The sequence below is a fragment of the Alligator mississippiensis genome, chromosome 2, assembly GCF_030867095.1.
Source record: "Alligator mississippiensis isolate rAllMis1 chromosome 2, rAllMis1, whole genome shotgun sequence".
Classification (NCBI taxonomy): Eukaryota; Metazoa; Chordata; order Crocodylia; family Alligatoridae; genus Alligator; species Alligator mississippiensis.
In genome coordinates this window covers 88,735,251-88,762,506 of record NC_081825.1, presented here as the reverse complement: position 1 = coordinate 88,762,506, position 27,256 = coordinate 88,735,251, and the positions used below count along the sequence as shown (strand labels likewise).

The 27,256-nt window shown below is 40.1% G+C and overlaps 1 long non-coding RNA gene across 2 annotated transcripts; it reads right to left on the bottom strand.

Moving 5' to 3' along the window:
- Positions 1-217: 217 nt before the first annotated feature.
- LOC102572573 (uncharacterized) lies at positions 218-25,771 on the bottom strand. Of its 2 annotated transcripts, XR_363394.4 has the most exons (4): positions 25,155-25,771; positions 24,628-24,761; positions 3,440-3,607; positions 218-2,844 (listed from the first exon to the last, which is right to left on the bottom strand). It is a non-coding gene; the product is annotated as an uncharacterized LOC102572573 (long non-coding RNA). The 2 variants fall into 2 exon arrangements; XR_009459807.1 differs by having other exon boundaries at positions 24,628-25,771.
- Between the last annotated feature and the right edge of the window lie 1,485 nt (positions 25,772-27,256).

The following is a 27,256-nucleotide window of genomic DNA, read 5'->3' as shown; positions in this document are numbered from 1 at the left end:
AAATTGAGAGCAGGAGCATGCCTAAAAAATAGTAGGATTTTCATTCCCCTACCTATGAATTCAAGCAAAAAATGAATACAATGGCAGAAGTTTATTTGGAATAGGTTTTAATTAGAGATATAATTTTAATTATATGTATACATATATACATACATACATATTATATATTTAATATAATTTTAATAAAATATTATTATTTCTTAATTTATGGTGGTAGAACAGGTAACAGACAGTAGATACCTAATGACGTTGAAAACACAAGTTATATTTTGCCTTTGGGCCTACTGCATGTTCCAATCTAAAGTATTATAACTGTCTTTACATCATCCATGGCCAAGGTAAGACAGACTCAGCTGTATCTATGGTTCTGGGCTAAGTTTAGTAAAGAATTAAGCTATGATCCTCCAAAAGTAACTTTGTTCATGTTGTTAGTCCTATTGGTTTTATACTTAGTTCATCCAAAGGGGCAAATCCATAACCTTTAATAGAGCTACTTTTAGTACAAAGATGTCACCAAACAAAGTTTTACTGACTTCCAGAGGATTCCAGGTTCCTATGGAGAAACTCCAGAAGGCCAAAAAGCTTATTCTTCCCCATCTATCCATGGATACACCATAAAGGCATGTCTGGCAAATAGCTGATCATTGAAACACTTCAGTGCTGTTTCTTCCAACACAAAGCAGAATGGCACTGAAGTGGTCAGCCAACACTGCCTCCTTCCAAGGCAACTGTACCGAGTGCTTCACTGCTAGAGATCAAAATCTAGTGCAAAAACATAGTTTTGTTCCAAAGGCATCAAACATTGCACTCGTGTATGAACTCATATACACAACAGCAAAATAAGTACCCAGCAGAGTGCATTTGAAAGTCACATTGCATTGATAACCATAATAGGAAGGCATAAAATCTACTAAGTAATAGAAATGACAGCAGCAGTGATGCAGCATTTTTTGTTTGTTTAAATCCTGAACCACTAACGGAATCAGCAGTAAATCTTTGAGGCCATCACAGAAGTGTTCACAGTGCAGCCATGTCAGATTCCAAAGAAACTGCAAATTTTGCTAAGTGCCTTGTCATAAGGACGTGAGAAAGGAAGGAAGTCTTCTATAAATCTCATGTCTACTAAAACATAGTTTGGAACATGCATGCAAGAACACACATGAATTACTAAAGGTCAATTCTGCATTTTACTTGACTTGTATTCAATCATGTTCCTCTGCTTTTGGGATACCTCCTGCAACATCTGCTCATACAAGATCCTATTTAATTATGAATATTTTGATATAGTTATAATAGCTATAACTTTGTTCTGGTTCTCCTCCCTACCACTACCCTCTTGCATCATGTATCAATACTTGTTTTCAAAATAAGCATATTTTTAATTAGCAACTTAAGATTCTGGTTTCCTGTTGAACAGACAATGTTAACTTGATACAGTAGTGTTCTCCATTTTGTGCCTTCTGGAAAAGTAGGGCTTAGGAAGAAGTGTTTATGTGGGTAAATTAATTAATACTTTCTTAATTATTTTAGGAAGCAGTAGACCGTATCCTCACTGCTTACCATTTGAATGCTTAAGTCCACTAAGTCATGGTTGTATTACTGTACAAGCATTCAGTTGATTACTTGTACCTTGCTGTTACAGACATGAAAACTTTATGGAGAATGTACAACTGTATTTAGCAATTAGGTCTTAGATAGCAGAAAAAGCTGGTAGTTAATTGCATATTTCTTTTTTTCCAGGACTGTTTAATTTGGATTTTATTCCATAGCATCTTGCCAGATGCAAAGTAATACACTATGTGCTACAACAGCCATTATTATTTATTAGATTTAATAGTCCAAGTGCACAAATGTTAACTGTCTGGTTGGCTGGTTTTCATTTTCCAACCTTAAATTGTTATATTCAAAACATTTGGCATTTTTATTTTTTATTGTATTGTTATAGAAAGCTTGCTTCAGTTAGAAGAGGTTGTGATAAATTGCAGCAAATGTCAAGATATTAGGGGTTTTTTACTACTTTGTTATGACTACCTTAAAAAAAAAAAAAAGCAAGAGTATTTACCTTTTTCTTTTTAACTTTTTGTTTATGATGGTGATTTTTAAACTGTTTTGAGTACAGCAATACATACAAGATAGACAAGAGATCAGAGATTCAATACATAGAAGGAAGACAATACAAGATAATATGATCAAAGTGTTCAAATACCCAGAGAGCATCTGTCTAACACATTTCCCTTGTTTATCACATACAAGCCTATATCATACTCATACTGTGGTGAACAACTGATACATTTTTAGCCTGACTGATTTAGGTCCACTTTTCTTCTGCAAGTGTTTAAGGGCCTTCTCCTGAATCTTTTACATCAGCATCAATGGAACAGTTGAGTGAAAAATGAATGCATAATTAGAATATGAAAGATTAAGTATACTCAATAGACAGCTATTTCCTTTCTCCTCCTTCCCAAAGTCTCTTTTACATCGTTAGTATTTTCATGTCCACTTTAGTCATTTCTCTGTATATATTTCAGCATTCAGGTTACTGCAATATCTTAGCACACTGCTACAAATAAATTTTTTAGAGGGACAGATTCTGTCACCCAGAAGTACATAAGATTTATTTTATTTTAAAAAAGTGTGTCCAGTGACTTCCAAGGACCTCCATGACTCCGTTCAGATCAGAGTTACACATCACATTACTTTTCTTGGCCAAAAGTGAGGGCCTTATCCACAGCTCATTAAAATCAATTTCTGCATTTGGATGAGTCCTTAAATGACTACAATACTGACTTTTAATGAATAATGTTCTAGCCAAGTTATGTGCTGCTTTCTTTGTAGTATACGAATCTGAAAAAAAAAAAAAATGAATTCACACTTCCTTGACAAAATTACAAACATTCCTTAAATCTAGTCAGTGCAATCTGAACACCCCCATATATCTGCCCACTCATTACCTGCAGACTGATCTCCAATCAGTTTAAACAACCTGATAGATTTTGGCTCTAAATAAATATTCTTTCAGAATATATGGCCCCAACCATCACCTTAAAAGGTTATTTTTCTCCTCTCTTTTCACTGTCATTTCTCAAAGATAGCTTATTCCTTTCTTCACTGGAAGAAAAGCAGCTGCCCCTCTGAAGCAGCTCATGCTAGTGCGGTACATTATTTAGCTCAAAGCAAACAAGAATAGGAGAATTTTCAGTCAGCTAACATGAACAAGAATGCATTACCATCCAAAATAGAGCTATATCACAGCATGAAGTTCAGAAGCCTGAATTTGCTTCATATCTTCTTATGGACATATTTGCTTTCTGTATGGTCTAATGATTTAAATAATTTGAATTTATAAAAGCTTGTTGCCTAAATAATAAACCATAGATATATTTGCAGAGTAAGTACAATTCAATGAGATTTTGCATTTACTTTGTTCTGGCTATTTTACCTGAGATCCTGAACAGCAGAATGGCAGGCAATGGCATAGAAGAGATTGCAGCCTGGAGAGAGGTTATATCAGTCATCTGGCATGGGAGAATCCCCATATGACATAATGAATTATAGTAGTCCAGGACCCTAATGTCTTGGCCTATATCAAGGCCAATTCCCAACAAGCCTTGAAAACAGAGAGAGAGAGAGAGATGAAAACTCGACTTAAAAGATGCATTTATGGAAGGGTGTAAAAGCAGCATAAGTAACAGATTTTATAATGATGCTAGAACAATGTATATTTATATAGCCAAATAGCCAACATATATAAACAAAAACTTGAAATGACATTAGACTTGTAAGTCTACCTGTTATTTCTAGTAAAATAAATGTTGGTTTTGTCAGTATGTAGTACCTTTAAAATAATAGTGATTCAAAGAAGATAGCATTACATATCCCTTTATCAGTATTCGTGTTAATAAAACAACAACTGATTAAAAATAATAATAAACTACACTTAAAATTAATTGAAAATTACTATTAACATTTCATCTTAAAAAGTGATACTAAGCATTTGATTTCTAAACACACAGCTTTTGCACTAATCCTGGCCCTAAACTTTATTATTCAATATATCTTTGAAACCTGAAAACATAATGCCGCTCAATATGTGGGGGAGGAAAAATGTTTATAGGTATAAAAAACAGAACTGAGACTATTCAATTTCAGTATTGAGTGGTTAGGTTTAGAAGAGATCTCTTAGGGCATCTATTGGAGAATCTTAGTATTGCACATGAAAAAAAAGTTTGCTTTCTTCCACACAGGGCCCTTAGAATAAGTTATTTTCAAAATAATAAAATGCATATTACTGAGGATGGCCTGGATGGAAGGCTGTTACATTTATTGATTGAGCTATTTAAGAAAAGCAATTTTAAAAATGAGAAATATACAAAGTACTAGGAGGCTGCAAACTGAAACATTCACTATTTTGTTGCCATCAATTAACTAATTAACCTAATCATGCTTATTTAAGCAAGATCAGATCAATGAATAGAACTAATTTTAGGATTTTACATATTTATAAACAAATAGTGTTTACATGACAGCACCTGAAGTCACATTAAAAAGATTACATTCACTTAAGGATTGCCTTTGCTACCTAAACAAGAAGTAACCCATTAAAGATATGGTTATGTAGATATGTAGATACTGACAAACTGGCTTTATCTTCTACTACTTCTACATTGAAGTACCCTTTTGGGTACTTCAATGTAGAAGCTGTCTGCCAGCTAACCCCACACTGAAGCACCCTCATGCCCCAGCCAGCCTCTTCTCACCACAGTGAGCTGGGGTGGAACAGCCTGAGGCTGGTAGGCTGCCCCTCTCAACTCCCTGCCAGCTGGAGCTGCTCCAACCCAGCTCATTGTGCTATGGTCTTGAGTGCACATGCAAACAGCATGCCAGGAACAATAAACTCTGTCACAAGAAACACCAGAGTTTATCGCTCTGCATTAATTACGTGTGTAGATGCACCCAGAAGGTACTCTTTCTTTTGGGAGAGAAAAAGGGATCAGAAAGGAAAGCTTCCATATGGGAAAAGCATAAAAATAAACTTTCTTCAAATAAATTGAGACTACATATATATATTATAGTCTGTATGTATGCTATAAAAGGCCAGACACTTGCTATATTCCATCTTGCTTCCCTGCCCCATCAGACAGTGGACAATAGGTTGCATCTACCAAGCCCTTGTTTGATAGGATAACAGGGTGCACTGCATGTGCAGGTTTTAAACATAGTGGTTAAAACTTCTTTCACACATAAGATGCAGGCATACCAAAAATGCAAATTAAAAAACACATATGTAATCTTTCTGCAGAGCACCTGTTCTATTCTGGGGTGCTAAATATATTTTACCTTGGTTCGAGCCCCCACCCAGACTACCTGGGAAACACTAAACGAGTCACTGAGGTGTCCAATAAGACCAACAACCGTTTCCTCACAAGCAGTGTAAACACAAAACGCAAATTTATTACAAAGAATAATAATAAAAAAGAAAACACTAACTATAATTTTAAAACACTATAAACTACAAAATAAGGTCTATAGGTGGCTCCTTCTTAGGGAGGTTTCACCCATACCCAGGCGGTTTGGGACTTGGGGGTTCCCCAGCAGGTAGTTCTGGGGGCCTGCACAGCTATACCTGCCCTTCAGCGATAGGCTGGAGAGGGGGGCCTGCACCACAGTGAACCTATGAGCTGCTTCATGGGTTCACTGCACCTCAGGAAGCATTAGTCCTTCTATGTTGCAAGGGGCCCCTTGTTTTCCACTGTGAAGCTGTAGCACTGATTTCCACTTCCATGTGGTGGCTTTGAGAGGTTAACTGTAGCTTTCATCATCACATTGTACCCTAAAGGTGCAGGAAACTGCAAGAGAAACCAAAGAAAAGCCAGCCAAACAGCAAAAGAGCCTGAATTGCACACAGCGCCAACCTTGCTGCTTGGTCAGGACAAAGGGCTACAAAAGCAACAACATGTGCAAGACAGCAGACATACAGCAGGGCTCAGTAACACAGTTATGCTGAGACATAACAGCTGTAAAACAATAAAAGGGGGACTCAGGTCTGTCCTGCACCAAGGCCTGTACATACAACGAAAGAGCGCCAGGCCTGTTTGGCTGCAGCTACACTGTTATGCTGAGACCTAACAGCTATTAAACAACAAAAAGGGGCCAGGCCTATTTTGGCTTGGGCCTGAACTACAACTAGTGCCCACCCACACTGCTTGGTTGGGGCATAAACTGCAATAGGGACAAAAGGAAGCACAAGCCTATCTCGCTAGGCCTGAACTGAGCTGCAATAGCTGGCCAGGCCTATACTTCACTGAGGCCTGGATAAACAACAAGTAGGACCCGGTCTCACCCTAGCTTAAACCCTGCCAGGCTTAACCCTGGCCCAAATTTGAAGCCAAACATATGACTGGGGTTCAGTCACACACAGGTGGGCTGAAATGCAATAGCTGTGAAATAGCAAAAAAGGGCCCAGGTCTATGAGTGCAGCCTGGACTATGTAGTCTCAGCTATACTACAATGCTGAGACACTACAATTGCCAACACAGGAGGCTAGTAACTGCCAGGACCCAGTTCCTGCTTAGTCTGCTTCAGAGATTAATACATCCCACTCAAGGCTTGCATGGTCAAAACTGCCAGCAAGACATGCAGCTGAGGTTTAGCCACACATTTAGGCTGGAACCAAAAGAAGTTGCAACAGCAACTAAAACATGCCAGGCTCTTAGCCCTGTCCCAGAGCACACCAGCAAAACTGCCAGGCTCCAAACCTCGCTAGTTGGGTTTGCTGCAGGGATTTGAAAGCCCCCCCACCCCGTGCACATTGTGTCATCTCACTCAAAACCCAGAAAACAAAAGGGGAAAGAAGAGGGAGAGAACAGGGGTCTCAAGCCCTGAGACACACTCTCTCTCCCTGTACCTGAGGCCTTCCCATCACATAACTTTTGTTTGCCTCTTCAGTGAAGGGGGGGCAGGGGGAGACCCCCCCATGGGAAACAGGTTTTCTGGCTCCTGATTCAGCAATGCAGCTCTCTCAGCCCCAGGAGAAAAGAGACCCCAGGCCAGGTGGCCTGAGCCTTAAACAACTTTTCTGACAATTACAGGGTCCCTATCAAGTAAGAGCATCATTTGAACACTGCTAATGGAGACCAATCAGTTCAAAGGTGGTCAGTGCTCCTGCATTTGCTCCAGAGTCAATAAACTGGTTTTACAGGTACTTAAAGGAAACTTAAGACAATGGTCTGGATGCAATGAGGAGGAGGAAAGCTGCTTCTTTTTCAATCCCAGAACCACCCCCCGCCCCCATTTACAACAACCAAAAGCACACTTTTCACCATACACAACCCCAAGTGTGTGTGGGTGTTACACATATTTAAAAAGCAACTTTAGTTTCTGGCTTAGACATGTTCCCATCATAATTATTGCTGCTATTCTATGCATCTTCTTCCCCCACACCCCCCATTTATTTTGCTACTTTGCTCAGTATCTCTTCTCTGTTCCATCAATGCCCTTTTATTCCCTCTTCTCTTTTGGGGGGTGGGGGGGGGGGGTTGGTAAATGTTGGTTTACCTTTATTTTTCTTTCCCTGCAAGATCTCTTCCCTATATAAAAACAGTTATGTGACCATCCTCTTGCTCCCTTACATACATTCTGTCAGTTATCACAGATGCCTGGAATGAGTGGCAGGGTTTTAGGCTGTTGTTGTTTTTTTTTTTTGTCAAAGCTTAAGACCTTTCAAAGGGCAATTCACATAATGAGCTTGTTTCACCTGTTCTTCTGTAAAAACATCTATATCAAGTTACTTTATAACAAGTGAACACGTATTAAACTAATCCAAATAAAAGGTAACCATTAACTAATTTATTTTTAATTTCTGAAGTAACCAATAGGAAACAGGGGGAAAACTTCCATACTTCAGCCCCTGTACTGGAAGGGTTATGGTACTTTCCCAGAAAGCAGGAAACCAGATTTCTTGCTCTATATCCCTCCTCCCTACCTTTCCCCTCACCCCACTCTGAAGAGTGTGAACCTATGTCCATCTGATTTCCCAGCATCACCCAGTTCTTTCTTTAGAACATGGTTAGATGCTGGCTCTGTGTACAGATACAAGAAGGGGAGATATGTGAGACCAGAAGAAAGCAAACATACTAGAAGGTGTGTGGCTCAGTAAGATAAATACTCCCCTAAGCTGAGATAGAAACTTCCCCACTGCACTCTATACATTTTAGCTAATGTTTATTAAATGTAAACATTAGATAAAATGTATAGAGTGCAGTGAGTGTAGTACTGTAGCTCAACTCCAGAAGGAGGGCTGGAGAAGGGCTTAGATAGTAGGGCTAGTGTACTGAGCTAGGAAGTCAGAAGGATACAAGTTCAAAATCCTTCTGGTTAAATAGAAGCTGAACCTGCTTTATAGGTACATGCCCTAACGATTCACAAAATGGGACTTAAACATGGAAGAGTCTTTCTCCTTCTGTTTTTTTTTCAAGACTTATGCTCAGGTATGGATATATATAGTTATACACCTGAGCACTATTGCCCACTGAGCCTGTTTAGTAGCCATGTGGACACTGCATGGGTAATAGCATTTCAAACTGTGCCTAGGTGCCAAAAATATCATTTTCACAGCTGGAAAGCTGCCATTTGGGCATGTAATGAGTAATAGAATTTTGATTGTGAACTATGTCAGTCATCAATGGTTTTAAAGGGGATAGATATTTGTCTGTGATATAAATAGAAATGGAAAAATTCATCACTGAAGGTACTTCTACAAAATTAAAAGAAAATCTCCCCCCCCCCCACACACACACTTTCTAAACTACTTCCTTCTCCTTTACCTTCTTTGTTGAAGCTTTCTAAACCACTTCTTGTATTCCTGGCTATCCCTCTCCCTCTCTCTTAGAGGAGATGGTATGACTTAGCTCTAATGCTGGATAGAATTTGAGATTGCAAATGGATAGAGCAGGGGCAGGCAACGTTTTTTGGCCAAAGTGCTGAAAAACACCATAATGCCTACCTCGGAAGGTGCTGGAGTGCCGGCATGGCAGAAAAACAAAATGAGGACAAGGGGTACATGGCAGGATACCCTACTTGTACCCCTTGTCCCCTACCCAAAGCCTCTGCCCCCCAGCCCTACTGCCACTTGCCCCCCACCCAAAACCCCTGTCCCCCAGCCCTGTTGCCCCTTGCCCCCCCACCCAAAGCCCCTGCCCCCCAGCCCGGTGCTCTGTGGCTGCCAGCAGCTACCCTGGCTGTGGGTAGCTGCTGGAGCCCAGGCTGCTCCCAGCAGGGCTTGCCACTGCTTGCTGGGAGTAGCCTGGGATCCCAGCTGGCAGCAGCTCCCCAGAGCCAGGGTGGCTGCAGCTGGGAGGCTACAAACAGCTGCGCCAGGCTCATCACCTCCATGCCAGGAGCGGGTAAAAGAATGGGGCTGCGCTGCCTCAGGCCCCGCCGCCTCAGGCCCCGCCCCCACCACCTGCTCCGAGGCGCCTGTTTGCGCCAGTGTGGGGCTGGTGCTGGAGCCCGGCACAGCTGTTTGGAGCCTCCCGGCTGCAGCTGCCCTGGCTCTGGGGAGCTGCTACCAGCCGGGATCCCGGGCTACTCCCAGCAGGCAGCTGGGGCACTGCAAGCCCTGCTTGGAGCAACCCGGGCTGTGTCGCTGGCAGCAGCTTCCTGGAGCTGGGGCTGGCCGTGGCATACCAAGCAAAATGGCCTTGCTTGCCATGCTCGGCACGTGTGCCAGGGGTTGCTGACCCCTTGGATAGAGTAATATGTCATGCAAAAAGAAGGGGCTGGATCCTGTGTTTCTCTCCCCTTTGGGATACAAGATAACAATAGTTATTTGTGGGACAAAATAAGGCTCCAAGCTTCTAGTTTGAATGATTCCTCTTCTCATCTTCCTCCCTAACCCTCTGTATAAATACTGATATGCACATGCTTCCCCATACCTCTCACTCATGCCCCAATGCAGACTAATCTGTTTACATTGTATTAGTTACATGCTGTAACCACATATGTTCTTAGTCATCATATAGGTAAAGTAGCTCAAGGTAACATAGGGCCTTGTTATCTGGTAATTTTAGGAGGTTTGTATAGCTCTTAAAAGGTGTTAACATGCAGCCAATCCAGGAGTTAAGTGGCTTAAGGCACTCATTATTTGGTTTTAAATTACATCACTCCAGGGTAGGAGTACCTCTCCCATTCCATTAAAGTGTGGCCACTCTCCACAGCTATTCCACTCAAGTTAAAGTGTTCCAGCATCCTGACCTCAATCAGGGAAAGCAGGGCCAGGCACAGCACCTCATCCCCGGGCACATCAGGCACAGCAAGCTCCGGAGTCCAGAGCAGACAGTGAGATGGTCTGAGCGGGGGGAGGGGGAGCCCTGCTCACCAAGTCTGTAGTGGCAAGTCACAGCTGTGCAGGTCAAGGACAGTCAGACATGGTTTTTCACCTTAAGGTGCGAGTTCTCCACTGAGCCAAACAACAATAAATCGATTAACATTTGTGCAGCTTGCAGCATAAGGTTTAACAAAGCCCATAATTTAAAGGTTAGAGATGCCTTCAAAAATGAGGAGAATAAAGATTATCAAATATCATTACAAAAGTTTTTATGAACATTTCCCATTAGTCCTCAATGTTATTTTAAATTTTAACCTCAATGTTATTGTAAATTTTAATTTAAAACACAATCTAATGTATAATATACGTACTAAAAAAATCCTTTGATTTTTTACAGAGAAGGATGAACAATGGGGCATGACACTTGTTAGTAAGCTAAAAGGGTAGCTTTTCCAATGCTTGTACAGCTTTATAACACATCTCTTCCAGCCTTCAACTAATTTTGTTCCAGAATTAAACTAATTTTAAGACAGGAATTCTTAATTAAATGATATGACATACTATCCAATTAGGTGCAAAATTCTGTTTTATCAGTACTGTTTTGTGTTCTTTACAAATTCATCAGATTTGTCAGAAACAGAGTCAGGTTTTCTTCAAAAAACACCATTAAAAGTTCTCAAAACAGAGATGCATTATAACCTCTTGAAACATTCAGTTAAATCATCATCCCGTATAAAACATCCTAAAAAGAACCTTACCATTTAATGTAACCTTTCATTTAATTCATCAGTGAAGAAACAAACTCACTGAGGTCTTTATAATTTTTTTGGAGAGTTCTTAGTAATAATAATTTAAAAACTACCCACTTTTATGGGATTACAATCAAATCAAAATCATTCTTTTCAGTGAAATAGTTAAAATAATACATGGATAAATCTTAGCATTTTTATTGCAACTGGTAAATTAATACGTAAAATCCATGAGTATCAAATCTATTTATGATAAATATGTGTTTCCCACGTATACCTTCCCAGTTCTTTGGGATTTATGTCCACAACATTTTTAAGGAGGTGGAGAAGTATTATTACCACTATTTTTGCATACATGGAACTGGAGTCTAGACTAGAAAGATCAAGTTATTGACTCAAAATGTTCCAGGAAATCTTTGGCATCTCTAGAAACACAGATATTCTGACTACCAGTTCTGTAACTACAAGTCATTCCTTCCTTCTAGATCAATATACAGGTTTTAAAATGGATATATGGATGACAGCCAACCTTATACTGCAGTAATAGTAATAAAGGGAAGTAGGCTTACAAAAAATAACCTCACTGAGCTACATGCACCTGTGCATTCCTTTTAATACTCATGACACCTGAAAATATCTCCTCCTCCAGTTTGACTGATTGACTTCAAGTACTATTGGCACTGTAAAACTATTCATAATCCTTGTAAACCATGTCAACTGTGTGGCATATATTTTATTTTTGGAGTGCAGATACATATTGAATTCACTCACTAACATTCAGTACATACTTTTGGAGCATTTATTTATTTATTTATTTATTTTACTACCAACATTTTGGAACAGACTCAAAATACTTGCACATTAGCATCTGTCTCTCTGCAAAGTCATTTGTTTGTGTGTCATCAGGAAGTTTACACCATCCTCCTTTTAAATCATAAGCTTCAGTATTCATGGTTCTGCATGACAAAGTATGTAGCTTAAGGCATATTGAGTGCCACTTTTACAGATATATGCTTAAGGCAGATCAAGTGCCATTTATATAAATTATATCCAAAAAAAAAAAAAATGCTAAAAGAATGTTGAGTTGCAAAGCCAAGCACTCAAGAAAGAAAATGCCAGATGGCCCATGCAATCTTAATTTGCTCCACTTGTTTGTATGCATTATAATAGTTTTAATTACATGATCGCATATTATTTTTCCACAGGACCCTTGCTTATTTAATGAATGGATATTGGTGCAGGAAATGGGACTTTACAGTATGTATTATTCTTTCAGTTTCTTTCACCCACACCATGTAAATACAAAATTATCAATTCATTCATGGGTTTTTATATTGTTCTTCACAGGTACAAATGCATTTAACTCTATAGCATCTCTGAGATATCACTTGGTAATTATTGTTATTATTTTGCAGACATGGAACTAAGGCACAGAGAAATTAAGTCAGAAATGCCCACTAATTTAGGGTGGCCAGACCTGCAGTCTGTTTTTAACATTCAAACATGGCTTCAATTAATTTTCAAGAATGTTCAGCGCTTTTGCAAATCTAGTCCCAGATGACTTCTATTGGATATCTAGAAAATTAGCAAAACACAATTTTGGACCCCCTGTGAAAAGTCTGGCTTCACTAACTGTCAAAAAACTAACTGTGAGGGTCCCTAGGCTGTGCTGCTACTTGCCCCAAGGAACAGACTGAGGCTGCCCTAGGGTAGCTCCCCACCCAAGCTCCATTGCCCCCACTCTGGACCGTGCAGTGAGAGAATCTCTGCCAGCCCTAAGTGGCCACCTCTTGAGGTTATGGAAGAAATTTTTAGGTCCCCCACTCTTTGGACAGGGTTATTCTTTCCGCAGGCAATCAGTAACGAGTCAAACAACAACAAGATTTATTACATAAGGTGAAAGTATGATACAGGCAAAACTAACTACAGATTTGGAGACAGAAAAACAGAACAAGAAGAGTTCCTTTCCCTCTCATCTGCTATATTTGAGCCTTCCTGAGTCTTGCCAGCAACACCAGAAGTCATGTTTTCTGCTGATTTCTTTCAGCCCTGACCCCGGGGGTCTCTGTGATCCTTCCCAGCCAAAAGCTGACTGTCTAACTCCTTCCAACTAATCCCCCTACCAGCATTCCCAAGTCACCAGAACTCTTGATAAAGTATTCATCTGCCTGAAGCACCTGGCATTTCTTCGTCTGGGTGGGCAATTCTTCCCACATGCCTTTACTATAGAGGAGTTGATTTGATTTCCCTATTACAAGCAAACAATACCTTGGGGTCCAATACATTCTGCCTGTGTCTGGGAGTAACAATTCTTTTTGTTGCCCAAGAGCCACAATAGAAAGAAAGATTCAGCTACTCACTCCCTTTCTTTAACTAAACTGTATCCAAAAGCATAAAGATATACACCATACAGATGTATAAACCATACATCTATTCAGTAAGTGGATGCTGGATAATACTGGCTATTCAATGAGACCATACACACATATAATATCAGTACAGTAAAAACAAGAAAACATTCATGACATGCTATAAACCTCCAAAACATAACAGGGTTCAGGGCACTAATACCACAGAAGTCTGTGGTAGAGGCAGGAATAGAATCCAGTTCTTCAGATAAAAACATTAAATTTCCTGGACTACAAGAGCTTCCTCTCTTTGTGCAATAACCTGCCTTATTCACTGCACATTTCAGCTTTTGACAGAAAGAAATAGAAATCCCTTTGTCAAGTTGTTGGAGGAATCACGGCACAGGACACTTTTAATGAGGGATAAGCAAGTAGCTCTGCAGATATTTTTTGGAAACTTCTTATAGGAATGAAAGACTGCAGTAGTAGAAAGCAAGAAGCTACTTATTAAAGAAAAAAAAGACAAGACAGAGGCTGGAATCAGTGGTCAGTTGAAGGCAGGAACTGACATTGTATTAGTGAAGATGGGATAATAGGCAGGACTGAAATGGGCTTTAAAAGGAATGCAAGTAGCTTATAATTGTGGTGATAAGGAAGGAGGAGCCACAGGAGATATGCAGAAAGAGGGGCAGCGATGATCTTTGCAACAGCACTGTAGATGGTGTGGTCCATCTTTGTATATAACACAACACCTTTTTTTTTTCCACGTAAAAAGAAACTAGAAGCTAGGGGCTGAGATCTATATTACTCAGTTTTAGAGTGAAGCAAAAATAAGTATTACTTCATTGGAATGTGCATGAATTTACTAGATCATACAATATATACTAAAAAACCCAAAAAACTGGGCAAAAAAGCCACTCAAAATATATTGTTTCTTTAGTCCTGTAGTCATTAGAGGGTGCAGAGTGAAGCTCCCTGCTATAACAGAGAATGCTTTGCTACCTTCCAGCACAGGCAAAAAAACCTCAGACCAAACTCCCTCAGCTTCCTTTCCCCCCTCCCATTCTGAAAACAACTCGAGGCTGGGAGGCAGCCCAAACAGAAGTTACAGAAGATGCTCTGTTTTGAAATGTCTTCATCTCAACCCTCATGCAATGAAGGTTCAGATTTTCACCCCATTGGCCATTTTTGTAGTGGTCTGCAACCATACACTTGTGCTTGGTCATGGCTATAGACCACTTTCTGTGGCCAGATCAGGCAAAAATTGTCACTTTTGTCTGCACCCAGAATTAAATGTCCATCTCTTTAAGATTCATAAAACAAAATCAGGACTTCCTGAGCATCTTGAGAGTGCATCTGCTACATCCCTGAAAGTTATTTCCACACCTGAGTTAATGTTCACCTGAGTCAATGATTTAAGCCATAATAAATATAGTGTACAGGGCTGTGAAATAAGAGCTACCTTACTAGGAGCAGCTAGCATACAGAAAAATGATAGAAGAAGGAATAGATTGATTAGTGGAATACAGGTTTCTCTTGATTTATGCGGGTTCTGTGTATGTGAATTTGCTCTTATGTGATGAGCATTTTCAGACCCATAATTTGTTATATGCGAGGTAAATTAACTCTTATGTAATTGGCATAAGCGCCCCCCCACTTCCCCATCCAAGCAGGTAAGTCTGTGGGGGGACGAGAAAGGGCCATGAAGCCAGGGCCCCACTTACCCCAGCTGCAACCAGCCCCAGGAGTGGCCGACGGAAGCTGCCTGCAGCTGCTGGGCTGCACTGTGCTTCACCTGTCCCCCTGTGCCTGGGCTCCACCTGTCCCACTCACCCCAGCTCCTGGGATGCACCAAGCCATGGTCAGGCAGCTAGTGTCAGCTGCTCCTGGGACTGCTGCAGTAGGAGCTAAGGTGAGTGCAAACAAGCAGAGCGCCAGGTGGCATGGGGTACAGCGCGGCTTGTCTGCATGTACGCTAGCCCCTGCTGCTTCATCACCAGGAGAGAGGTAGTCGACGGAAGTGAATCATCAAGGTGCTCCGTGACCAGTGGTGTCCTTGGACCTGTTCTCTTTAATGTCTTTATTAACGACGTGGACATTGGTGTCAGAAGTGGACTGGCCAAGTTCGCTGATGGCACTAAACTTTGGGGTAGAGCTTCCACACCCGAGGATAAGCTGGTGATCCAGGCTGACCTGGAGAGGCTTAGTAAGTGGGTGGATATAAACCTGCTGTCATTCAATATGGAAAAATGCAAGGTACTCCATCTTGAGAAAAAATACCCGCAGCACGCTTAAAAGCTTACGCTTGCTAGCACCATAGCTGAAAGGGACTTGGGGGTCATGACTGACCAACAGATGAGCATGAGCCACAATGCAATGTCACAGCTGGTAAAGTGAACAAAATTCTGGCTTGCATCCATAGATGCTTCAAGTAAATCTCAGGATGTCATCCTTCTGCTGTACTCGGCCTTGGTGAGGCCGCACCTGGAGTACTGCATCCAATTCTGGGATCCACAATTCAAGAAGTATGTCAAGAAGCTTGAGAGAGTCCAGAGGAGAGCCACAGGCATAATCAGAGGGCAAGAGAACAGGCCTCATGATGAGAGGCTGAGAGCCATGGGACTCTTCCACCTGGAAAAGCGCAGGCTCAGGGGTGACCTGGTGGCAGCCTATAAGTATATAAGGGGTGTACATCAGGGCCTGGGGGAATGGCTGTTCACCAGAGTTGCCCAAGGGATGACAAGGTCCCACGGTCACAAACTCCTGCAATACCATTTTAGGCTGGACATAAGGAAAAACTTCTTTACTGTTCAAGCCCCCAAGGCCTTGAATAGACTCCCTCCAGGAGTGGAGGAAGCAAGCACCTACTCTGGACTCTTTTAAGAAATGTTTGGATGCTGATCTTGCTGTGATCCTTTGGCCCTAGCTGACTGACTTGATGATCTTCCGAGGGCCCTTCCAGCCCTAATGTCTATGAAATCTATGAAGATGACAGGAAAAAGGGAGACAAAAAGCATGAGATGACTACAAGTTTTGTCAGTTTTCTCAAGGAAGGGTTTGGTGAAATTTTGTGCGGAGAAAGAGAACTGGAGATGAGGAAAAGAGGAGGGTTTGAGGATGGAATCAGTGATGGAGTAAAGGAAGCTAAGATTGCTGGAGTGGGGTTCACTTAGAATAGAATAGAGTTGTTCACATAGTGCTTCTGCTCCATACTTTCCCTCCCCTTATGCTTCCCTTCCACACTTCCCATCCCCTTTCTATTCCTTCTCTACTTATGTTTCTGATGCAGGAGAGGGTGCAGGGGAGAGCAGGTATTACCTGATTCAGGGACAAACCTGGATCTGCTATGAGTCAGGCTGGCTATAGTATTTCACCCACATGGAAACAGATTCTGAAAAAGTGAGTATTAGGACTTGTTAGGGCAGGTCTCAAAATAGAAGAAAGCAGGAAAGAGTGGATAGGGTGGAGAAGAATGAGGCATGATGAGATTATTTCACAGTTACCAGGCCATCCATACCTCCAGATCAGCCCTGAGAATGATTTGCAGTCTCTTTGACTATAAATCTTCTCAGACCTCAAGTCTCCATTTTTCTTGGGATGAGATTGCTCTCACGCCTGGTCTGGAGCTATAACCAGCACTGCTTTTGCAGACCAATTTAATCCCTGAAGTTTTTTTCTACTGAAGCTATAACTAGTGGCACCTAATAATGATGTGTCTGCTTCAACACAAATATTCTTATTTTGCTTATTTTGAATAAAGCCATGCAAAAAGTTAAAATAAAAAATGAACAATTCTGTCTTCTCCTAAGAGTCTGGGAATCTCCAGCTGACTAGAACAGGGCCACAGAACCTGTGCATATATCTCTACTCATTTATTACATAAGCTGCCCACTAATAGGAGAGGTTACTCCCAAACCACTGCTGCAGGCAGTTAGTAGTCAGTTTACCGTATTCCCTGAAGCACATTATTTCCCTTACACATTCTATACTAAATATATTACCAATATTTATTTGACCCCCAATCTCTCTCTCTTATGTTTTGTAGCAGGTAGGTTTATGTGCATGGTGTAAATAAAGAACAAAATTTGCTGTCTTTCAGTTTCATTGGATGTCACTTGTTCTTATATTATTAGAGAACATAAACAGGATCTAGAATAGAAGAGAGAATTTTAGAATAGAATGTGTACTCTTTAAAAAGAAATAAATAACACATTTTTACATGAAAACTGAACAAGAATGTATAAAGGCATTGCAATGCAGCAGTCAACATAGTTTACTCTTCTGCAGTTTAAGCATAAGCTTTTTGACCTTTTTCTGCAGTGATGCATGCCAATATATACTCACTGCATGTCATTCTATATTAGTACTTTCTATATTTTTAGACAAAAGCTTTGTTCAGAAAGGAATTGCAAATGATAGTACTTTTCAGTAATTTGAGGTAAAATACATTATAGCTAAGTTTGTAGTTATCCCAAACATCAACTTTCATAAATTGAAGAAATTACAAGATAAACACACAAACACAAGAGTTGAAGACATAAAAACATGAGTTAGCAACCCCCAAAACCTTAACTTTATATTGCAGAATGGTAGAAGGTTGATTTTCACTATTTGACTACTTCTATTAGAGTGCAGTTGTCATAATTTGCAATTCCATGTCAGAAGTAACACCATGTGGCTTAACTGATTAACAGTTTGCCTTTTTTATATGTGCAATCAGCTGTTAACAATTATCTGAAGACCAGGATTTATTCACTGAAGAAATTCACACCTAAGTTTGAATAATGAATATATTTGAGAATCACTGAAAAGAAAATTTGGCAAATGTAAAAAAGGGCAAAATTAATGAGTTCTTCATTGGGAGTAATTGCCCAGTTCTGTTATACTATCTCATGAAAAAATACAGAACAAAATAATAACCAAGACAATAAACTGCACTAGTGTTAAGTACCAACCCACCAATTCTGCTAGTTCTATTGGTGGGGCATTCATAGTACAAAATTTAACTAAGTTTGCCCACAGGTAAAACTTTGCTATTAAGCAACTGTGTCATACATTTTAAGCGATACAGGGATTTTTAGGGAAAAGGAATGTTTCTTGCTCAGATAAACAGAATGAAATTATACACCCTTATTTGATTCTTGCTTTATACATGTGGCTAGATTCAAATATGGTCTTATGTGGCTGCACAGGGAATTTAGTGGTTTTAAGGTTCATCCTTGTATCCTCCATTGCTTCTCAGGGTTTATCCAGCTTGTATACTGATCTATACTATAAAAGATTTGCCAGCACAGTAATGCAAGCTAGGGAGTATGCCAAGATTCCATCCTTCAGCTGACTTAACTATGCTGCCAAGCAATTGGTACACAACTATTTTGAGAAGAGGGTTTCTGCTACTTTAGCTTCTGTCATTTGGGGAATGACATAGCTAACTCAGCAGAGAAGCCCTTCTGCTGCCACAAAGAGTTCCAAAAAATTGAGGCTATAAGAAGGGGATCATCTATCTTGGATTTTGTCCTGATTAATAAGGAAGAATGGGTGGAGGATGTGAAGGTGATGGGAAGCTTGGGAGGAAGCAATCACAATATGATACAATCCAAGATACTGCAATGGGGAAAGAAGAGGTCAGCCAAACTCAGAAGCTAGATTTTCAAAAAGGCAGACTTCAACAGACCGAAGGAGTTAATAGGCATGGTGCCCTGGGAAAACATACTGAAAGATAAAGGTGCCCAAGAGGACAAGAAGTTTCTAAAGGGCAGGCACAGTACTGGAAACCTAAAAAGATTCTGTTCCAACATGATGGAAGCACAAAAAGCATGGTAAGAAACCAATGTGGCTACACAAAGAGCTTCTAGGATGCTTTAAATGCAAAAGGAAAGCAAACAGACAGTAAACACGTGTGCAGGTCACCAAGGAAGCGTACCAGGAAAGAGCAAAAGAGAAAGTCAGAAACTTTTGGATGAGTCTAAATGAATTCAAGTCAGCAGGCCATGATGAACCTTGTCTCAGGGTACCAAAAAAAAAAAAAAAAAAAACTAGAGGAAAAGATCTCTGAATATTTGCAAATAATATTTGTGAAGTTGTGAGAGACAAGTGAGGTACCAGAGGACTGGAAAAGGGTCAACATTGTGTCCCTCTTTAAAAAAAGGTAAAAAACAAGGACCCAGGGAACTACAGACTGGTTAACCTCACCTCAATACCTGGAAAGTTACTGGAGCATATCCTAAGGAAATCCATTTGCAAGGATCTGGAGGAGGAAAAGCTGGCCACAAGCAGCCAGCATGGATTAACTAAAAATAAATGATGCCAATCAAATATGATCTTCATTTTTGACAAAATAACTACATGGGTGGATAAAGGGAAGGCTGTGGATATAGTGCATCTGGACTTCACCCAGGCTTTTGACAAGATACCACATGAGCATCTCGTAAATAAATTGGAGAAATGTCAGTTGGACAAAACTACTGTAAGATGGACAGGCATCTTACATGCAAACAAAGGATAATTATAGAATGGCAGGAGCTTTCAAGTGGAGTGCCATAGGGATCTGTGCTGGGCCCGGTACTGTTTGACATGTTTATTAATTATCTGGATGTTAGAATATGCAGACAGAACAAAACTGGGAAGGACTGAGAACACACTGGAGGACAGAAGGAGAATTCAGAAGCATCCTGACAGATTGCAAACCTGGGCTGGAGCATTATTATTGACAAAATTAAGGTAGGCTTCAGGAAGACTAATCAAATTGGTGATACTTAACTGGATGGCAGCACTAGGGAGAGGGATCTGGGAGTCTTGGCAGATCATGACTTAATATAAGCCTGCATTGTGATGTAGATACACATAGGGAAAGTGCAGTTTTGGGATAAATCAATAAAAGTGTTAGGTGCAAGACATAGGAGATGATAGTGCCTTTCTTCTTGGCACTGGGTAAGCTTCACCTAGGGTATTGTATACAGTTTTGCATTCCACATTTTAAAAAGGTAGTGCAGAAGTTAAATAGGGTCCAGAGATGGGTGACAAAAATGATAAAGGGCTTGTGAGGCAAGTCATACATGGAGAGGCTGAAGGAGGTAGGCATGTTCACCTTGTGAAAAAGGTGCTTAAGAGGGGACATGATAGCAGTCCTCAAATATCTAAAGAGCTGCCATAAAGAAGAAGCTGCAACAAAGCAGGTTTAGATTGGATATCAGGAAAAGATTCTTCACTATTAGAACAGTAAGACAGTGGAACTGACTATCTAGGAAAGTTGTGACATTTTCATCACTGGAGGTGTAAAGAAGTACTTGGATATTCATTGGTTGGGGATGATTTTGGAGTGGTTATGCCTATGTTCTGGTAAGGTTATTTCCTATGCTTCTTGGCTTTGTTGGCTGCCACACTGCCACATGAGAACAAGGTTTTTTCCCCCCTTGTGTTACTACATGCATTAGGATTTTTTTTTTTTTATTTGCTTGTTTTTTGGCTTATTTATTTATTTATTTATTGCCTTCCTCAGAAGCATTGGGTGTTGACTGCAGTGAAGGCTCGGGACTTTGACTGGGGTGTGCCAGTGCTTCTGCTGTGACTGGAACCTGGAGATTTCTGGCCATAGGATCTTGCCCCTATGCTCAGGATCGGACCAATCACCATGTCTGCAAGGGTAAGGAAAGAATTTTATGCCATGGCCAGATTCACATGGTCTGTGGGTGTTTTGCCTTCCTATGTAGCAGGGGGCATGACCCACTTCATTGGTACTTGAGTGTGTTTTAACAACCTTTCCAGCAGCAGGATGACTGCTGTGATCCCTTTGTTTTACCTGTGGCAGGTTAGGGTGTTATGTTTTGTGTTTGTGTCAGGGTTGACTATGTAGTTTTACTAACAGGTTAGACAATGAATTTGTATAGGATGGTTTGGATAGGGATGATCCTACCTCAGGCAGGAGGTTGGATTGATTAACCGCTGGAGGTCCCTTCTAACACCCCTTTTCTATCATTTCTATGATTTCTAATAGTTTGATAAATAGACAAGCTGTAAGTCATAGCAGGTTCAATGAAACTGCTAATTCCACGAACTTGTGGAGAAAGAAGTGTTGTATAACAGGTTGGCTCCCCTCATCCCACAACTCTACCCCATCCCAATCATTGCTAGCTGATGGAACCGAAATCCTATCCCAGCAGTGATCACTTGAAACCAAACTCCAGCGAGCTCCTTTCACTGGGTTAAGTAAATATTATCAAACTGTATATTTTTGAACTCTAGATAAACAATTGCTACAATGAAACTTTATTTAAAAAATGTGTTGAAGTGTTCTAGTCAGTGAATTTTCTCATATCAGTCTAGGTGAAAGTAGAATCTAGTACCTTGTGCTATATGCTGTGAATATATTTAAGCATGTACTCAGCAAGCTAAGAAAAGGAAGTGTTAAGAGGCACAGAAAAAATCAATCTTAAAATTACATTAATACAACTCATTTACTACGTCTGGTATGCAGATATTAAAAGCAATATTGGAACATGTAAATAAGTGCCTAAGCCTGCAGTAAGTGGGACTATTTGCCTGAGTAAAGTAAGAAACAGCATAAGGAGTGAAGAATTAACATATTTAACTGAAAAAGAATACTGTATTAAAGGAAGCTAAGGAATCAGCTTAGCTGGGGTAATTTAGATACATGTATCTTCTTGAACCCAGTCAACAATTCATTCCAGAACAATATCATGGACTGACTGTCCAAAGACAGAATGCATAATGGTCAGTTAAACCCTATAATGATGCCAGTCCACTCAGCTCTACTTCTTTTTACTACCTAGCCATTCTATGTTAGAAATAATCCTACTGCTCAGTTGCTAGTTAAATCCCTTGTTTCATTATCATTTTAACAATTAATTGGTCCTAATTAAACTAAAGCCAAGGATCTCCAGACCTCATAGGCACATTTATTATGGAGGAACACACATTTTTTCCCGCAAAAGAGTCTCTTCCACTTAGTCAGAAATCATATTTTGACTAGGACCAATTGTTGGAAAATAAAGCAGCCCTACTGCACACACTTCCTAGCATACTAGGAATACAGTTTGGTTTATGTGACTAACACAAGACTGAACAATAATTTGTATAACTGAAGTTAACAGGATTCCTTTCTGAATCCATGAGGTGCAAATCAATTCTCACCAGATACAACATGTTTATAGTTTGCTTATCCATTGCAGTTCCTAGAGTTCATTCTTTGAGTAACATGGTATTCATTACTAAACCCAATATATGGATCACAGAACTGATTCACAAAGTCCAGTCTTTTGCTTTTCAATAGAACCATGTGAAGTAAATCACCCCCTGCCCCTTTGGAAGGCTGTCCCAAAACATCAACAGTTAGAAACCGTCAAAGTTCATGCTGAACTTAGAAGTTCTTGGGCCAACATTTTCCTTTACCTTCTTAAATAGTTCTATTGCCTCCCTGGTGTTTACCCCACTTTGTATTTCTAGCCAGTAAGTCTGCTCTCAGCTTTCCTTTTAATAAGCTAACTAAACCAAAGTATTTTTTTACTCCCCTCATAAGTTTGCTATCCCCATAATAATCTTACAGCACTTGTTGCAATTGAGTTCATTTTCCCTAAGGATGAAACATCCCATATCTGAGAATGTCTCATATGATATATTGTAAGATTACATCATAGCCATAGCTGAGAATGTCTCACATGATATATTGCAAGATTACACTTGTCTTTTTCAAACCCATTTCATGTGGATGGCATGTAGATTGGTCCAGGGAACTTCTAAAAAGCAAGCAGCCCATTCTATCTTCATTTATAGGTCACAGATGCCACTCTACCCTGCTGGCATACATATTCTCCATCTTGTGGGAGCTAGAACTACTTTACTTAAAAGAACCAGCAACCTTCTGATAGGGCTCCGTTGATTTTATATACTTTTTTTTTTTTTTTTATAATCAGAATTGCCACTGGGGGCTAAGTCAAATACCTTACCAAGGCTAAGCATAAGAGCTAGTCATACATTTGACAGCCACACACTTTCCAGTGCATTGAGAAAAGTGAGGTGTTCCACATAGTATGCAAATTTTAATGATTTTTTTTCCACCAAAAATCTAAATACACCATTTGATAAGGTTGAAGTATTTCAGAGTGGACCCCTTCCATTTTATATTTAAAAGGACTTTTTGCTCTGCCATCTATATTATAGTACTATAAATTATAGTACATAAAATAATAAAATAATGCATTTAAAAATGAAAAAGTAAAAATGCAAGATTTCATCTTCTTTGGAACAGTTTTCCTCAAAAATATCAGATTTTTTAATCAATCCATACATCTTGTAAATCTAGTTGAACTAGGAATATACTGGCCATATAGTAAGTAAATTTATCACAAACTTGAAATTACAATAAAAAAAGATATTGTTTGTTGAATGTAATTTTCCTTCCATACAAAACAATTTTATCAGTATAATTATATTATCATCTTATAATTCTTTACTGATTATGTTCTGTATCAGCCTTTCCAGGATCAATATCAATCTAAAAACCCCATGATACACCCTTTTAAAATATTGCCACAGCCTTCACTTTTCACTGGTGTTTCCATCCCTTTATTTCCATTATGTTTTCAAGTGAACTTGAAGATAAAGCTTCTGATTGATTTACCAGTTGAGCAATCACTTCATTAAATGCTAGTTCTGTGGCAAATAAATCATACCTCATTCATTGAGGAAGGGTACTGTGATACCCAAAGGCTTTCCTATGTCTATCCCAACCATGCAGTTGGTCCAAAAAAGATATCACCCACAAGAATTCTTGCCTCTAGCATGTTTCCTGGACCATTACAGCAACATCACCATAACGGTACTGTTATTTGATATGTATTGTGAAAATTATGTATAGACTTAAATATCAAAGTTGTTTTAGTTGAAGGATATTAGAAGTCAAACCCATCATGTTCCTTTCATTGTCCCAATTGCAACCATGAGTTAAACTATAACTCTTTAACTCATCTTCAAATGCCAGTCCCCATATACTTTGCCAAGACTATTCTCATTAATGAAAACACTGAGATTGCTGAAATCCAGTTATATTATGGGGCCATAATATTTATCATGCATTAATATTTAGACAACTGTTCAGTAGCTGTAAAGATGTTTATAAATCCTGAAAAATTAATAGGTATGAGTACATAAGTAATAACCATTATCCAAAAAAGTCATGCTAAAATCTTACCTTTTACTTGTCTGTCATTCACTTGTTTAAACCTTTCAGATTCCAACTTGAGAGTAGATGCAATATTAGATGTAGGTAACCAATCACACCACTAACAACAATTATTTTGTTGGGACAAGCTATTTGGTGAGTACCTACAAATAATCAGTACATTCTCAAACATTTAGATTAATGTACAAATGATTTTCATTGCGAAAAAAAGGCTAAATTTGTAACATAATCCACAACAAAGAATTTGATCAGATCTAATATTTACTTTGATTTAATACTGTACTCATTCTTCTTTTACTCTATTTAATCAGTGGTATTACTTTCAAGGACAAAAGCCCTATGGAACTTAGCAAACTACTAACTGAGGCTGGATATAGCAGTATATTATTTTATTCTTTGCGGAGGTTCATCTGCCCTAGTTGGTCTGGCTGTAAGAGCTGTTCTAGTTGCCCTACCAGCAGATCTCTTGCCTGCTTCCTTTTTGCAGGAAGCCAGTCTGTGCTAAAAATAAACTCTTAACATTTTGCTAATCTTACCTGAAACCTATTAGTGGGATCCTCCCGCACTGAATAACTGGCTTCTACAAAGATTTCCTATTACAAACATATTTACCCCAATTTCTTAATGTTGAACTTTTTGGATTTTTAGCTTTACATGGGTATTCAGGGGGTCCTGCCTAATCCCATCTCTCTCTCATTTAATAGAAGTTAATTTTGAAAGTTTATCTTTTTATCTCTGGTTTAGTTTCAGGATCTAATTTTAACAGTTCTGTTATTGCTCAGCTTTAAAAAAAAATCTAATTTCATTACCCTATTGCAAGATTCTCAGCCATTATAAAATACTATTCAAATTATATTGATTCTTTCCATGTTTACCATGAGAGGGAATTAAATCTAATTCCCACTGATCTGAGTTATAATTGATTTATCCTGCTGATTTCATCCAGTAGGTTTCCTTCTGTTTTCTATTTTACAAAACTGGATATGAAGATTTTTGGATCACACTATGTTTCCCTAAATTAGACAATATCTTTGTAACAGGAAATAGTAACCCTGTTAGCTGCAATCTAAGGGGGAACAGGACTTTTGTAGCCAGGAAGGTCTAGCAATAACAGCAACCAACCCCAAAAAGAAAACAGTCCCTAGGAGGGTGTAGAGCAATAACAAGCCAAAGCTTGTTAGACAAATAGTGACAGCTGAGCCAAACTGATTATCAAGTAGAGTGGAAACCCCTGTGTGGGCTGGAGAGCCAGATAACAGGAAGGAGTGGAGCTCTGGGGCACGTAAAACCAAGGTCTGGGAACTAGCAGGGTAGTCTGACTCTGCAGGTAGTAGATGTATCAAAGGTCAAGTCTGTGTGAAAGTCTGCTCAGGATTCCTGACCATACTGTAACTTCTGTAAAGCTTCCTTTTTTAATGGGCACATATACAGGTGATCTGAGATCAGTTTACTTGCGAGTAAATGCTCCCAGGCAGACATCTATGCAGGAACATGGGAGCAGATTTGCTGCTCTTAGCAGCAAACTTCTTTCACATCCTGTGGTCTGGCAATGGGCCTCTCTCACCACCAAGGCTCAAGGTTTCCTCTGGGTGCTGGACCAAGGGCTGGCAGGGAGCACCAGGCCAGGAGACAACTGTCTGCTGGCCAGAGCTGAGACATTGCTCCCTGCCCCTGGAGCGCTGTCTGCTGCTGCAGGGGAGGACAATGTCCCCTGTCCCAGCAGTAGGAAGCTCCCAATCCCAGTTTCCTGATTGGGGTAGGGGACTTGGAAAGAGCTGCAGGGGAGGGGTAAGTCCTAGCCCCCTGCCCTGATCTGCTGGTGGGGCAACTAGCAGCAAGCCCCCAGCTGGGCAGAGGGTCCCCAGCCTGTTCCTCACCCTGCTCCACAATCACGGATTTGGGTGGGGAACAGAATCTGCAGCCCCCTGTTACCAGGGAACTCCCAGCGCCAGCTCCGTGACCATGGGGCTGGTGCTGGGAAATCCTTATCTCTCAGCACTGGCCCCATGATCACAGAGCTGTCACTGGGAGATAAGGATCTCCCAGCCCCCCACTCTCTGATCATGATCTTGGAGTGCGAGGGGCTTGAAGCTCCCTGCTGCTGGGGCCGGGGGACATAGTCCTCACTTGGCTCTGGTGGTAGAGCCTGCTTCAGTAGCAGGCAGCTCCCAGGGGCAGGGAGCAATCTCCTGCCCCTTGGTGGCCAGCAGGGAGTAATCTCTCACCCCAAGGTATTTACATGAGCACTACTATGCAGTAACTACTGGTGAGTAAATTTGCTGCTTGCATTTGCAGGTAGCAAATTTACTCATGATTAGCAAGGTTTACAGCACATAAGCATGTGCACATGTGGACACATGTTTACTGAACAGTAAACTATGCTACTTTGCAGTAATGCATCTGAGGTAGACATGCCCACTGAGACTTTCTTGAGGATCAGATTAATTTTCATGTTCACAGAATAAATCTAGGTTCACACTGCACATGCCAGTGTCTGATCCTCTCTTGTGATATGGTGGAAAATATTTAAGATTAACCTTTTGAAGAAGGCCTTCTGGAGTCTCTGCTAAGTGGAATCTAGGAGAGTTTTCCATATTTTGAACAAGTCCAAATATTTGGGAGCTTTGAAGCCAGTCTT